This window comes from Dermacentor andersoni, chromosome 8 (genome assembly GCF_023375885.2).
Source record: "Dermacentor andersoni chromosome 8, qqDerAnde1_hic_scaffold, whole genome shotgun sequence".
In the NCBI taxonomy this organism is placed as follows: domain Eukaryota; kingdom Metazoa; phylum Arthropoda; class Arachnida; order Ixodida; family Ixodidae; genus Dermacentor; species Dermacentor andersoni.
In genome coordinates this window covers 82,926,979-82,941,714 of record NC_092821.1, presented here as the reverse complement: position 1 = coordinate 82,941,714, position 14,736 = coordinate 82,926,979, and the positions used below count along the sequence as shown (strand labels likewise).

At 44.5% G+C, this 14,736-nt stretch overlaps 2 long non-coding RNA genes across 2 annotated transcripts; one reads left to right on the top strand and one right to left on the bottom strand.

Annotated features, from left to right (window-relative positions):
• Positions 1-5,217: 5,217 nt before the first annotated feature.
• On the bottom strand, positions 5,218-14,255 carry LOC140212908 (uncharacterized). The gene is made up of 3 exons (XR_011889882.1): positions 14,096-14,255; positions 8,872-8,987; positions 5,218-5,617 (listed from the first exon to the last, which is right to left on the bottom strand). It is a non-coding gene; the product is annotated as an uncharacterized lncRNA (long non-coding RNA).
• Positions 11,644-12,774, top strand: LOC129386735 (uncharacterized). Its single transcript, XR_008614038.2, has 2 exons — positions 11,644-11,803; positions 12,641-12,774. It is a non-coding gene; the product is annotated as an uncharacterized lncRNA (long non-coding RNA).
• Positions 14,256-14,736: the final 481 nt, after the last annotated feature.

Sequence of the window (14,736 nt, the reverse complement as noted above, 5' to 3'; positions counted from 1 at the left end):
TGTGCCACCGAGGTAAAAGACTACGTTGACGAGCATTATAGTAGGGTCCACCGGTTATTGCGGCTGACGTGTTCTTACAGGCTGATACAATCCTCAACGTCTTCCCAATCTTCGCCCGAGAATATGCCAGGATCACGGGGAGCGGGGAGAGCGATGTAGGTCGTCGAAGTGACAGCAGGTGTCCGAGCCGGCGGAGTCGGGTTGTCGTCGCCGGGAGCCATGAAGGAAGACTCGACATACCGTCCACTGCGAAGCTCTGTGACGAGGTACAGGGAACATCCACCTCCACCAGATATGTTACGTAGGAAGACGCAGACGAACAGCTATATGCAAGTATATTTACAAGGAAATACGCCGCACTTTACCAAGAGGCAACAGCCCGCGCTAGCCTCTAATCGGCGCCGTCGTCTTCACACTGCTCGCCTCTTCGTCATCGCAAATGCTGTTCCGTAGCAATATAGAGAACAAGTGCTTTCACTTAGTGTCCTGTCGGCAGTGGGTGTTATCCCATCATCTGTGTGGTTAACAGCTTAAAGAATGAACCCAGCAAAAGCTGCTCACAGAAGAGGTCCTTATTTTGTTTACGTAAAGCCTATTGTATAAATGCAGTCTCAATGTCAACAAGCGGAAGCAAGGTTAATATATCTAGAGAGTGTCACTAGTGCTGGTGCTGAATTGTCTATTCTGTACGGATTCGCTGACTCTTAGCTCAATGGAAAAATGTCTTATAACAACTGAGGCACAGCAAAATACAAACAGTTGCGACTATGACCCAAAAAACAAGCAAGGTTCCGCATATCTATGGAGGAAGAAATACACAAACACACCCAACATGAACACGTTTGAATCAGTGGCCAATTCTTTTTTAAATATATTGGCTAAAACAATTCCAAACGTTTTGTATTTCTCCAACTTTCAACACACCTCTATTGGGTCCTCTCTACATTCAGTATGAAACGCCCAGAATTTAAAGCAGTTTAGCTCAAAATAATTTCGCGAATTTTGAAAATTTTTGGTGTCCGTTTCCACGCCGGCGGCGCCACCGCCACCAAATCAAAAATGGTGTGCCGTGCGTCGCCGCAGAAGACCAGAAACGACTACCACGCTACCGCCGGTCGAAACCGACACGGTGCGCTCCTCTACTTACGGTGGAGTTCGCGGCCTCTCTTCCGGCTGCTCAGCTACAGTGTACTATATAGCTACACGCGTCTTTCTTGTGGCGACTGAGAAGTAGGAGATACACTTTCGCACTTAACTCCACGGCAAGCGCGCAATTTCCGACACTCGAACGAAATGTCATCGTTACGTTCTCTCGCAACGAGCTACGATTCTGACCTTGCCTAGAAGGTGTACAGCTCCGGAAGCAGACGACCTGTTCCAGTCAGGTGATGGCGCCAGGGCGGGCTCGCCGCACGCCTGCAGCCACGTCAGCCGCAGAGACCAATCAGAGAGCGCGGTTTTCCTCAGCAAGCAGAACTGAGCAGCACCATCAGGCTAGTCGCGATACGCCGTGGCGACCGATTTATCTACGCTACGCAGCAGAGGCAGCCACGTGCAAATGTAGCAAGTTCGTTATGGGCACGACAGGGATCGAGTGCGCCCTCGCGCTGCTGCTGCACAAGCCTAACCGCTCTGAAGCGCTATCAATCGCTCAATACAAAGCGACGTCTGTCACGGCGTCTCACCCGGGGCTACAAGGCGTGAGCGCGCCCCGGGAAGCGTACGTGTGGTCTACCTTTAGGCTCGCTGTGGTTCGAGGATAGTTGAGTGTTCAAAACCGGTATACACGAGAGAGACCGGCGTCTACGACACCAATAAGCAGTCTGGTAGAAGTTTAGCCACTCAGCGGGCGGCCCCGGCCGAACGTGAGCAGACGATAATCGATGTCTTCCGCAACTACGTATTTCTAACTGAAAGTCGAAATGCAGGTTATCGCGTATTTTTAATTTCTTATTAGGGGCGTCAAAATGGTTGTGGACGCTTAAGCTTCGCCATTAAAGGGAGAACGCGATAGCATTCAAAGATCCCTGACTGCTTCGCACGCTTCCCAGACTCTGGAGCGGATGCAACAGTAACGTTTACCCGGAAACGCTGGCCGCGAGCGCTGTGCACGAAGGTGGGCTTTCTGGTAGAAACACAGCATCTGACGTTTGCCGCAATGCGGCGGAGGCGAGCGCCATCTGGGTGTGTTGCTAGGAACCAGGCGCGCCGCTCTGTGGCCCCCGAAATACTCACGCACCGGCGCGCGGAAATGGCGGACGCTGTGGCCTGTCCAGCAATCGGGCTTCTACGAGTTTTGGCATAACATAATTACAGTTTACGCAATGCCTCAAGACCTCGAGCGTACCGGAATCTTGGAAGAACGCTAACATAATCCTAATCCATAAGAAAGGCGACGCCAAAGACTTGAAAAATTATAGACCGATCAGCTTACTGTCCGTTGCCTACAAAGTATTTACTAAGGTAATTGCAAATAGAATCCGGAACACCTTAGACTTCCGTCAACCAAAGGACCAGGCAGGATTCCGTAAAGGCTACTCAACAATAGATCATATTCACACTATCAATCAGGTGATAGAGAAATGTGCGGAATATAACCAACCATTATATGTAGCTTTCATTGATTATGAGAAAGCATTTGATTCAGTCGAAACCTCAGCAGTCATGGAGGCATTGCGGAATCAGGGTGTAGACGAGCCGTATGTAAAAATACTGAAAGATATCTATAGCGGCTCCACAGCCACTGTACTCCTCCATAAAGAAAGCAACAAAATCCCAATAAAGAAAGGCGTCAGGCAGGGAGATACGATCTCTCCAATGCTATTCACAGCGTGTTTACAGGAGGTATTCAGAGACCTGGATTGGGAAGAATTGGGGATAAGAGTAAATGGAGAATACCTTAGTAACTTGCGCTTCGCTGATGATATTGCCTTGCTTAGTAACTCAGGGGACCAACTGCAATGCATGCTCACTGATCTGGAGAGGCAGAGCAGAAGAGTGGGACTAAAAATGAATCTGCAGAAAACTAAAGTAATGTTTAACAGTCTCGGAAGGGAACAGCAGTTTACGATAGGTAGCGAGGCACTGGAAGTGGTAAGAGAATACATCTACTTAGGACAGGTAGTGACTGCTGATCCAGATCATGAGAGTGAAATAATCAGTGAAATAATCAGAAGAATAAGAATGGGCTGGGGTGCGTTTGGCAGGCATTCGCAGATCATGAACAGCAGGTTGCCTTTATCCCTCAAGAGAAAAGTGTATAACAGCTGTGTCTTACCAGTGCTCACGTACGGGGCAGAAACCTGGAGGCTTACGAAAAGGGTTCTACTTAAATTGAGGACGACGCAACGAGCTATGGAAAGAAAAATGATAGGTGTAACGTTAAGGGATAAGAAAAGAGCAGATTGGGTGAGGGAACAAACGCGCGTTAATGACATCTTAGTTGAAATCAAGAAAAAGAAATGGGCATGGGCAGGACATGTAATGAGGAGGGAAGATAACCGATGGTCATTAAGGGTTACGGACTGGATTCCGAGGGAAGGAAAGCGTAGCAGGGGGCGACAGAAAGTTAGGTGGGCAGATGAGATTAGGAAGTTTGGAGGGTCAACATGGCCACAATTAGTACATGACCGGGGTAGTTGGAGAAGTATGGGAGAGGCCTTTGCCCTGCAGTGGGCGTAATCAGGCTGATGATGATGATGAATTACAGTTTCTCGCATAGTAAAATGTGTAAGTCGTACTTTACAATTTTTATACGTATTTTTGGTTGAGCAATTCAGTTATTTCAGCAGCTTCCTTGCTCCGCATGGAGAGCATGGGTATAGCTGGTTCGAAAATCTTTCAGGGGGAACGACGTGCGACGCCAGACGCAGGACGAGGGACGCCGGTGCCACATTTTTCGCGACATGGGTTCCTTAAAGCTCTCGAGTTCTGTCGAGTTATTAAATGACATAGGAGCAATACGAAGAAGCGCACTGATCCAAAAAAGGTTCTTGAATGGCGGCAGCTTTTTGTAAACAGCAGCCGAGTATCGGAATCTGTTATTTGACAATATATAACAGCCCAAAAAGTGTGAGGAGAGGCTTCTGTTTAAGAGAGGCCGTTTTAGAAAAAAAGGCGATTTCGTGCTCCAGTTGTGACCGCCAGGTGCCACGGCAGAGTGCACAATTTGGCTGATATACTCAGCGCAGGGTGTGCTATCAGCAAAATCTATTTTTGCACCAAGCCCCAGAGATGGTCCAGAGCACCTTTATGTTTTCAAAGAACGACGGTTTTCCTTCCGCCTCATATCCAGCACTGTCTATGTGCGCTGGCTGCATTACTACTTACGGCGGTTCTCGTCGAGCGAGTGTTCCAAGACTCCTATACCGACCAAAGTGTTGTTCCAGCTGGGAAACGGCAGTTGCCTTGCCGGAGTCTTTGCGCCAACATTCCCGCCATATCATCAGCGTACTTATTTAAGGGCAACTTTTGTTGCCTCAGTTTGAATGCAATACTATTTCTCTGGCTCTTCGAGCCATTTTTGTGTTTGATTGAAGGTTGGTGGTCGGAACTCCGCAAGGCGAACGTTTGTTCGTCTCCTTTTTTCTCGTTCGTTCGTTTTTTTTCGCCCACCTACTCGTTCATTCGCTCATTAGTTGTATCAAAGATCCTTCCGACAGGGATGCTGTGATCGAGAGATTTCGATCATCTGAATGGCTTTGATGTAATTCTTCTGCGGAAACCCTCAAGGTGAAAAGAAGTAACTAATAAAGGGAAAATCAGAGATCCACTCATACGTAGCAATTGCTACAAAGGAAACCCGTACGAGATGCTCGAAATAAAATCGTCGTAGCTTAAGAAAAATTCGTCCTTGTCCGGTACTCGATTGCGGGACCATCGCGGTTCCGGTGTAGGCGCTCTACCATGATGATCTCTACCTTTGATGATCCCACGGAGCTTTTCACCGTCCTTGCCACCGTCCTCTGGGGCGGTGACAAGAAAGGAGAATAGCCGTCGGCTTCCACGCTGCCACTCGCGCAGTTTTTGTCAAAACACTACCTTGCCTAAATGTACAATCCGTTATAGTATCACTAATGGCGTGCCCGTCCACGGCTCAGGACCTCACTTACAAAGCTTGGCATGCGTAGCGCCCTGAAGGCCAGCTGAAGGCATAGGCCTTCAGCTGGCCGCCTTTCCTGACCACATATTGAGTGGTGGCAATTCGCTCTTGCGAAATAATATAGCGCAACCGCTGTTTGGGAACACCGCCACTATTCACTAGCATGTATTAAATTAATAAGAAACACCAGCTTGATATGCTCATTGCAACAAAAATGAAGAGCATTTTTTCTATAGCCAAGTATATTTCTTTAGGGTATTGCCTAACATTGCTAATTATGGTCGGTGGTTTCCGCGCACTTTTATTTTGCGCCAACATTCTCTGCAATTGATAGGTGTTTCATGCTATGTACTTACGAGTGCATGATAGTAGCGGGCGGCCCTGTTACTGTAATACAACACATTCATGAGCAGATTGGGCGAAAATACAAAGCAGGTGTAGAAGAATCCCTTGAACTTGTTCTCTTGGTACGAAAAATGTCCAAGCACGACAATCATGTCCGGTGAGAAGACAGACCTTTAAACGAGCAGGAGAGTGTGGTATTAGTTGCTATTGTAAATTGTTGATCATTTTTGTAGCAGCTACTTAATCAACAATTTACAGAAGTGAAAGTCACACGCTCAATTCCAAATTCAATGCAACGCCCGATTTCGAAAGAAAAGAAACACAATTTGATAATTGCGATGCCCTCAAAAAAAAAAAAAAATAAGACCAACCTCCCAGCGGCGATGACGTTTAGTAATATTTTTAATGTAATTCGAAACGCGTCAAAACGTCAACACATATACCTAGTACGTGGATTAATTAACAGTTGAAGTGCAGTGGCGATTTACGAACAAATCGCTAACCATCACTTCGTTCTTTGTTTCCTTTTTCTTTCTGGGGAACCTATGGTAACCCTCTTACTGACGTCCGAGAAGCGCGTCTTACATGAGAGTGTTATATCGTGGGATGCTTAGTGTACAGGCCATGGGACAGGATGCAAAAGACTACGTGCTATCGTAAGTGTTCTTCCAAAATAGTATTCAAGCAACGATAGTGGTACTCTGTTTGGAATGCCGCATTCTAACCTTTAAACTAGCAAGCATCAGCTGCACTCGCCGCAGTTTTCAGTACCGATGTTGCAAAAGCCGAGTCGTCCTTGTCCAGATTACACTTTGCGCATTGTTTCCCGGGGACAAGCCACGCCCTTGTGCTCTGCTGTCGCCTTGCATTCGTGTTCTTGTTCTTTTTTGGTGATTGAGCATATTCTTTGATGCTTTCTATTGCGTCGGCCATCGTCACCACTAGTTTTTGTCGAATCTGGAAAATTGTGTTCAAATATCTGCTCCAATAAAAATGGGCAAATTTAGGACATTCTGCAAATGGAGAGGTAGAGGGCTAATTCAAAGCATTGCTCTCTGAGTTAAACGAGGTTTGGTCATCCATCTAGCGTTCTTAGCGCAATTTTTTTGCCAAGCAAAGTGGCGCGAACTAAAGAAAGAAAGGAACCGTGGTTTGGATAGTTATCGTGCATCACCTCCCATTGAAATAAAATAAAAGCTTTCTGCCGCGGGAGAAAGTGCGTGTAACCGCGAAATAATTCTAGAGATCAATATGGCTTTTGAGAAGCTGCCTTGCATCATAGGCCGGACACTCCTGTTCTTGCTCACGTGACGCTTGATGTCTCGCTGGTAGATCATGCGCGTTGAGTGTAAGTTGATCGCACGCATGCGAAGCATTCTGCAAGGATCTCCTTTTTCAACGAGCTCTTTGTGTCGATAGCACGTCAGATGGAGCAACAGACGAGGACGAGCATCGTCCTGGCTTAGCTAGTTCTGTAAAAAGAGCCTTCAAATATTGACACGTGTACTTATCGTTATCGGGCGACCACGTTTCGCCGCTTAACAACTGTAATCGCACAGCGCAGGACGCGTCTGCATGTATCCGAAGTTTCTGGAAAGTTATCGATGCTTCTACCCGGCTGTCTGTTGTCGCGGAACCTTGTGTTATCTGATTTCATCGCGTAACGCGAATGGTGTAGAACTTTGTGGAAGGCACGCGGGTCCAAACGATTAGTCTGGAACATTCGACAATTCTGTATAAAAGCCGACGCGCTTGACCCGCTGATCAGATTTTCGACGATCGCCGACTGTGTTCGCCGCTTTCGTTGCGCTATAAGTGTAGCCTGTTTTGTGGGCACAGGTTCGCCCAATAAAATCTAGTTTTGCCTTTCACAGTATTGCCACTGTGTTCTTAACGTCACCACCACGTGACAATATGCTAAACTCAATTAGTGCTGTCCCTTCTTGGCGCCTTAAAACACTATGCGTTGAGATAACGGCAAAACGCATCTTGGGTCCCACGAGCCAGACCCGCATAGGCCTTCGCCCACTGCAACAATTCCCACAAAGATTCGCATTACGTAGACGTCAATTGTAGTTGAGTCTTCCATAGATTTTGTTTCTGCAGGTGGATGTCATAACAACGCTTTTTTTTCAAGAAGCACTCTATTTTTATTCAGCTGTCTGTAATAAAAAATGAATGAAGAATATTGAGAGCCTGAAATGATTTATTTGATTGCATTTGTGCCTACTTTGTTTGAAAATAAAAGCTTGAAGCCATTACAAAGAAACAAAACTTGCGGTACAGGATATTACAACATCCTTTCTGCGGGGCAGGCATAATCAACGCTAAGGAATTCAGCTAAGAAAAAAGTTACTCATGAGGTTAACAAAAACATTTCATGCTCTCCATTTTACATCATCTGCCATGCACAGACCAGACGCATTCAGGGTATAGTATTATCAACAATAACCCTAAACTCGTGGCTCACCTAAAGGAACGAAAACACCACTTTTGTTTTACATAACCCATGTAGTACTTTTACCAAGGATTATCGAAAGAAAGATTTTTGCAAAAGTATCTCCAATTGTTCATATCTTTCTACCACACTGGTGCATTATTAGTATTGTGAACTGTCCAACGGCCTCCAAAGCTTTTAACCGTTTGTTATTCTGTAACTTCTGCAAGGAATCACAATGAAGTGCAAGAAATAGGTCTACAGTGAATGGCCAAAGGGCAATCTCATATTTCAGTGCGTGGTAAGCGTACGCATGCACTCAACTGCTTGATTTTGTAGACAAGCTTATACCTGATATCTTTACATTATCAATGTGTAGCTTGACGCCAAGATTAGGCACCCCCATTTCATTGATGCAGTAAGCTGCAAATGTTCTAGCTCATCCCAAGAGAGCCACTAAACTTGTGCTCAAATAAATTACGGGCATCCCCCACACGGCTTTTCAAAATCAAACATCCGAAAAAAGAAATTAATTCAGTTGATGTTAAATTTTTAAAAAATGACTTTGGCACGTTCGCCGAAATTTCGCTTTGAACATTTTATTTTTGATGATCCTGTGCATTATGATTAAGATGCTCAAAATGCATATAATCGCAAAAGTGGCGGTAAGCGGTAGACAAAGGATTTAAGCCTAATTGATATCAGTTTTTGCGTGGCAGTACCTCGGCCAGCCAATGAATTTCCCGAGTCTCTGCGTCATAGATTTTACGTGAGATTACTCATTCACTTTGAACATATTAGCACAGAGGTGTAGTACATGCCGTACTCTGGGCGGTGCATAACAGCATAATATTTTATTCCATATGTGTCGGCTAATGCCCGTTAGCGTCACAATTCCTGTTAAGAGGTCCTAACATAATGTGCACTTTGCAAGATGTAAGAACGGCACCTGCAATTTTAATTCATGACGTAAGACTGCGGCACTTACTTCGTGTGGAGGCCGATATTTTCACAGGGTTTCAGATCCCATCTGGCATATACTCCGAGAAATGTATGCGATGCCACCCCTTTTTCTGAGGAAGGCTGGGAGAACTGGGCCGCTGCCTGCAAGATATATATGTATATATATATATATATATATATATATATATATATACATATATATATATATATATATATATATATATATATATATATATATATAAGAATGTTCTACTCCAGCAAGATTCTTCAAATTGGGCAGTGTCCTATTCAGCTGCATGTCAAACCCCTTCCATAACAGAATGCATTGTTGTCTACTTTTCTCAAAAGTAACTATAAATAAATGAATAAAATATTCTTCGTGGATATTGTGTTTAATGTATATCACACTGTATAATTGTAGTTAATTCGTGTTCTTGCCATAAGCATTACAGGAAAGTGACCCTGATGTGAAATGGGACACTGTGTCATCAATGGCGATCAGAAGCGAATAATGAGGGCGTTTCGATTCCACGACACTAAATCAGAATTCACAAGAATGTCAACTATAGCAACACTGTGCTTCATCTTTGTCTTTGGGTTCATGGCAACAAAATATTTTCAGCCATGCCATAAAATGAATAGATGGTTACTTCGCCCCAGTTGACGGAGATGCTGCTCCTGTAGTGTAACAACATCAGGTAAAGAAAAGAAAATCGGGTCTTTCACACAGGTAACATACCAGACAGCGACAAAAACACACTTCGAAAGTCACTGTGTAACCAAGTTTCATTCCAGTCTCAGGAGGACGTTGTAGTAAATTGACACACTAACGTTGTTCACAAAGTGTGGCAATGATCTAAACTCGGAATTGCATGAAAGAAATAAATCAACATTTTTAAAAACGTCCTCAAAGCCAGTGCAGACACGAAATTCTCGGACAGCGATTTCGTCACTCCTGCATAATGAGCGATATTTAGGGGTCGATAAAACGACCGCCTATTGCGCAACCGTGTCCCACGCCATTAATTACGGCTTGCATCGCACAATTCCGGATTACTATATTCCCGCCAGTAAAGGAGAATAATGTTTGAATAATGTAAATCATGAGCGCCCACGTGACTTGACTGGCCAAGGTCACGGAGCTCACGTGAAGCACCACAGCGTTGACCGCAGTGATCTTGTCCGTCTACTGAATTTCACACGTGTGCCCACGTTCGTCGACGCCGGTTGCGCTCCCGCGACTGCCTGCTGTGTTTCGGCAAAGGCACGTGCTGCCGGTCCGAATATACGTCGTCATCAGTGTCTTGAATGTTAAACTATATCGGCCTCAACAGTGACGTTTTCGTGACGGCCATTGCAACGAGTCCGAAGAAGGTATAGCCATGATTCGTTCTTATACGTTAAAATTGGGCTATATTACTTTTTGGTATCCATTATCAGTCGTATTTCGTGAGAGGGTTAGCGAAAAACTAAATTTTTTTTCTACACTCTCGTTAAAGCCAAGCAACAGTTGGCTAGGTGCAAAGTCATTTACTACAACGATGACTTTAGAGCTCGAAAGTTTGAAGCGATCAAGCTATTCTTTGGTGTAGTTTCATTGAGCGGAGATACGGGTAGGAAGAAATGGTGCGGACAGGACAGACGCTCGTGGTATACACGCTCATTGGAGCGTCTGTTCTGACCACTCAACTTCTTCCCACCCGAATTTCTACTCAACCACACTAGAACATGCACCAACCGGCCCAACAGTCTACGCTTCTAAACCCATAGTTTGTGGAGGAGGTAGCAGCTCTATGTAAAAATGGGCTGCTACAATTTTCAAGAAAGTTCATATGGTCTTAATGCACTGACAAGGCAAACGATGCAATATGTCATAACTTGTCGAGCTGCTGATCTATGTCCGTCAACGTGCGAACGCGGTATATGTGATTTAACAATTGTAAAACCATCCGCCATCCATTTAACAGGGTAAACTCCCAAAATAATCGTGCTTCCACCAGGCCTTATTTTATGGAACAAATTACCGAGCACTGTAGTGAGTTGCACGACACTTGACTGATTAGTAGAAAACAGGGAGAATGACATTTTCCGAGATTTAATTGTTTACATGCCCGATTACCTGAGTTTTTTCTCTCTCTCGTTTCTTCGTTGTAAAAAATACAATTTCTATGACGTTTGCCTTTCTACAATGACTGAGTTTGCCTTTATTAATATTTATAGTTTGTACCACTCTCATGTTTATTGAAGTACCCAGTCCTGCTTGGGCACAGCGAGGGCCTAAAATATCTGTAAATAAATTTACAGGTTACAAAATGCGGAAAGTAGAAGCATCAGCTACATTATACGGCTAAATACATTTCTGGCTGCCTGACAACTAATTAAAACTGAATAAAAAGCTGGACTTGTTTTTTTTTTAAGTTTAATAAGGAGCATACCCGCTAGAATGTAAAATCATGCGAACTTATCATGGGGACAACCGGCTTGAACTTTGCAAGTGTACACGCAGAAGTTCTTGAAGGTGTGGTTCAATGAACTCATTTCGTGAACGCCGCATGTGAATCACCTCGTAATTGATTTAGCTTCTTCTGTAGGATGTTTGAGTAATACAGCTTTTTGCTTCCTGTGTGGTTACCTAAATTGATGCATTATACATTGTTTTAAGCTAAACTTTTATGCGTTGGCACGGGAAACCACAACTGAAACCAATTATGCCAGGATGATAATTTTGCAAAATAGCGTACTTTGTATCCTAGAACATAATGAGGATGCTGTAAAGGTAGCCGCTGAACCCGTTCCTTTCTTATTAAGTGTGAAATTTTATCCCATGGAAAAGTATACAATTCCAATCTGACAGAGCATATCATTGACCTTAAGTTACAGACTGCCTACCGATACACCGTCTGCACGAGACATGGCTCCAGAAGCTCCATTCGGAAAGCAAAGGAAATCCGGACTAGGTGTGGAAAGCAAGCTATTCATTGCAAGGCTGGCGAATAATTAAGCTCTCTTGAATTGAGTATTGATTGTACACTAAAAAGTAGACCACTGAAACGGGATTAACAATCGTTCCCTCTTTCTACTAACTTCATAGCATATCCGTAAACACTTGCATTAACTGAAATAAAATTCAGTCTTTTTTCAATAGTTTTTCTCGTTGTTCAACTGTTTATTCATTACATACCAGAATTATTTCTCAAAGCACTTTATGCTCACGTACACCCGGCCACAAAAGTTTACAGACCACGGGATCTCAGAAGACGTTCAATCCCCGAGCAGACTGTAGCTCAAGTAAAACTCTTGCTTGGGCTAGTTGGTTCATGCTTGAAGTAGGTAAAGGCAAGGCGCAGAAGACCAGGACTTAGGAAGAAGAACACAAACGACAAGACGGGCGCCTTGTCGTTTGTGTTCTTCTTCCTAAGTCCTGGTCTTCTGCGCCTTGCCTTTACCTACTTCAGAGTGTAGCAGTAGCCAGTAAAACTGTAAGCGAGAATGTTGTTAGCAAATTCTAGCCGAGGCCCGAAATACAAATACAAGCATTCATTGTGAGGTTGTGGAGATATTCAGCTCTTTATGTGATTCCATGGTCCGCAATATTTGGTAGACGGGTGTACAAACTACGGCATGTGCACTTTTTTGGTTTTAAAACAGATTTGTTCGACGATATTTGTACGTCCTTAGTGGGTGTAGATTTCTGAATGTGATAGCACTTTAAGACAAGCACGCGCTATGTGCATTTATTCAATGGAAATTTCTTATAGTTACTTTCCACTCATATTTTTTTCTTTCTCTTTTAGGTAATGCTACGGGCGGTATCTTTTGTGAGCGGGCAAGACCTTGGCAGGCTTTTCGCCGGTAATTTTTGCCTACGGATGGAATATTATAATCTCCCTACAAATAAAGGTCTTCCACTTTGAGAACAACAATGAAATGTTCTGTACAAGCTGGTATTATAACCACTTGTACATGGCTGAGTTTTTCAATAAAAGCAGGTAATATACCGGCGTTCAACAACGGCTAAACCTGGCCGAACAGTTGTCGCATTCAGCAACTAACTCATCATCAGTTGGTAATGTGAGGAGATGTGAATATGAGGCCCGGTTTGACAGCAGAGGAAGCACCGGGCTGTAGACGAAGGACTGTTCAGAAGGCATAAAAACCGCACACACACTTCAATAGAACGAAAGAAAAATAACTACAGGCGGCGGAAAGGCCGAAAGCTCTGACGGGCGGTAGTTGCATGGCTGCTGCCTAAAAAACCAAAGTGACACTAGATGCAGTGGTCTCTACACCTGGTCCGCTGCAGCGGTAAATATACTGAAAAGGCCGCGAAAACAAATTATGGGTGAAAGTTGCGAACAAGGAGCACAGCCAAAAAGCTGGTGGGTGCAGCATCTCGTATTGCACAAATCCAATGGGAACACGAAGCAATGTCGCCTATTCCAGCTTGCCCTGGCCGGCACATCCCACGTGACAGCATGAAAAGGTTTGCGCGCTGACAGTGTGCGAAAGGTTCTGTGCCGACAAAGGCGGCTCAATCTCAAGCGCAAAAGGTACCGTGCGCAGGGAGAGAGGGGTCTTCTACTCCAGCGGCTGAAGCGTATCGCGCGGCTGCTCCGGCATTCATGTTGAACGCGATCTGTGATGAAATAGTGGCGCCGAGTGCTGGTAGCTTTGTCCGCGTTGTTTTCGCCGCTTAGTTCGTCTTCAAGCTATCGGCAGCGCGAAGGTCAATTCGCTCGCTGCCGCTGCCGCGCTTCCCCACTCGAACATTTCGGCAGCTCGTTTCAGCTGTCATCGAGTGAGATGTGTTTATGTTTGCTTGTGCGCGCGCGACAACATGTTTTTTATATTGGTAATCGAGCGAATGGTTGTAATTTTGTACAGTTGAGAGTACTACTCTCCCTACTTGGTACACCTGTCAACTAATTTGTTATCGCAATCGAAGGCTCCACATTTCTGGTAAAACTGCGACTATTTATTAAACAATTCCTTTGGTTTGGTGAATAGGTTTTCATTATTCCCAATCGAGCGCGCAATCTTTATATTAACTATGAAGTTTGCAGAAGTTGAAGGCCGCCACCGCACTGTCAAAAAGGCGTTTGACATTGTAGAGTTTTCTATTGGTGTATGATTGTAGCGCCCTTGCCTCAAGTCACCGCCTAGTAACCTGCCATTGGAGCCGAAGCGTCTCGTTAAACATTCAAGCTGATGTGAAGTTTTAGACAGCACATCAAATGTCATGAATTTACCTTCAGGGCCTCGAGCGCTTTCTTCACGATATCCGGGTCTTGAAAAAATAGAACGTGATAGATATTCATGACGCCCCAGTGGTACACGTTGTTTGCCCACAGTTTCTCCTGAGCCCATTTCAGGGAATCTGATTTCTCGATGTCAGTGACAAATTCGCCAAGCTTTCTGCGAACAAGGAAACAATATAGTAGAGTCATTATTTCGAGGACCGGGCAGCGCCCAAGATACAGAACAAAATAATACACTTGCAGTCTTCATGGCTTATTTTAAAGCCATGAAAATGAATGGCCCATGTTGTTTGAGATGTAGCGACATTGGTTATTATCGCTTGATATACATCATTCTCGCAGGTCGTTCCACGAAAACGAAAAAAACGAGAATTTTTTTTTATTTGCAAGGTCAATAAGGAGATGACATTTTGCTAATTTGTGCAAATTAGGAAGCCTACAAGGTTATCATTGAGATCGATTCAGCGATAACGAATTCGGCTTTACCCTCGTGCAAGCCTTCTGCCATACAGTACCTTGATTTAGTTTCCACACAACCAATTTTACAGCTTAAAATACCGCTCTTTCGAGGAGTACTCGTGGCTGCCTCGTAGGGTGCCTACCACTCCTCACGGTTTGAGATTGTCACCAGC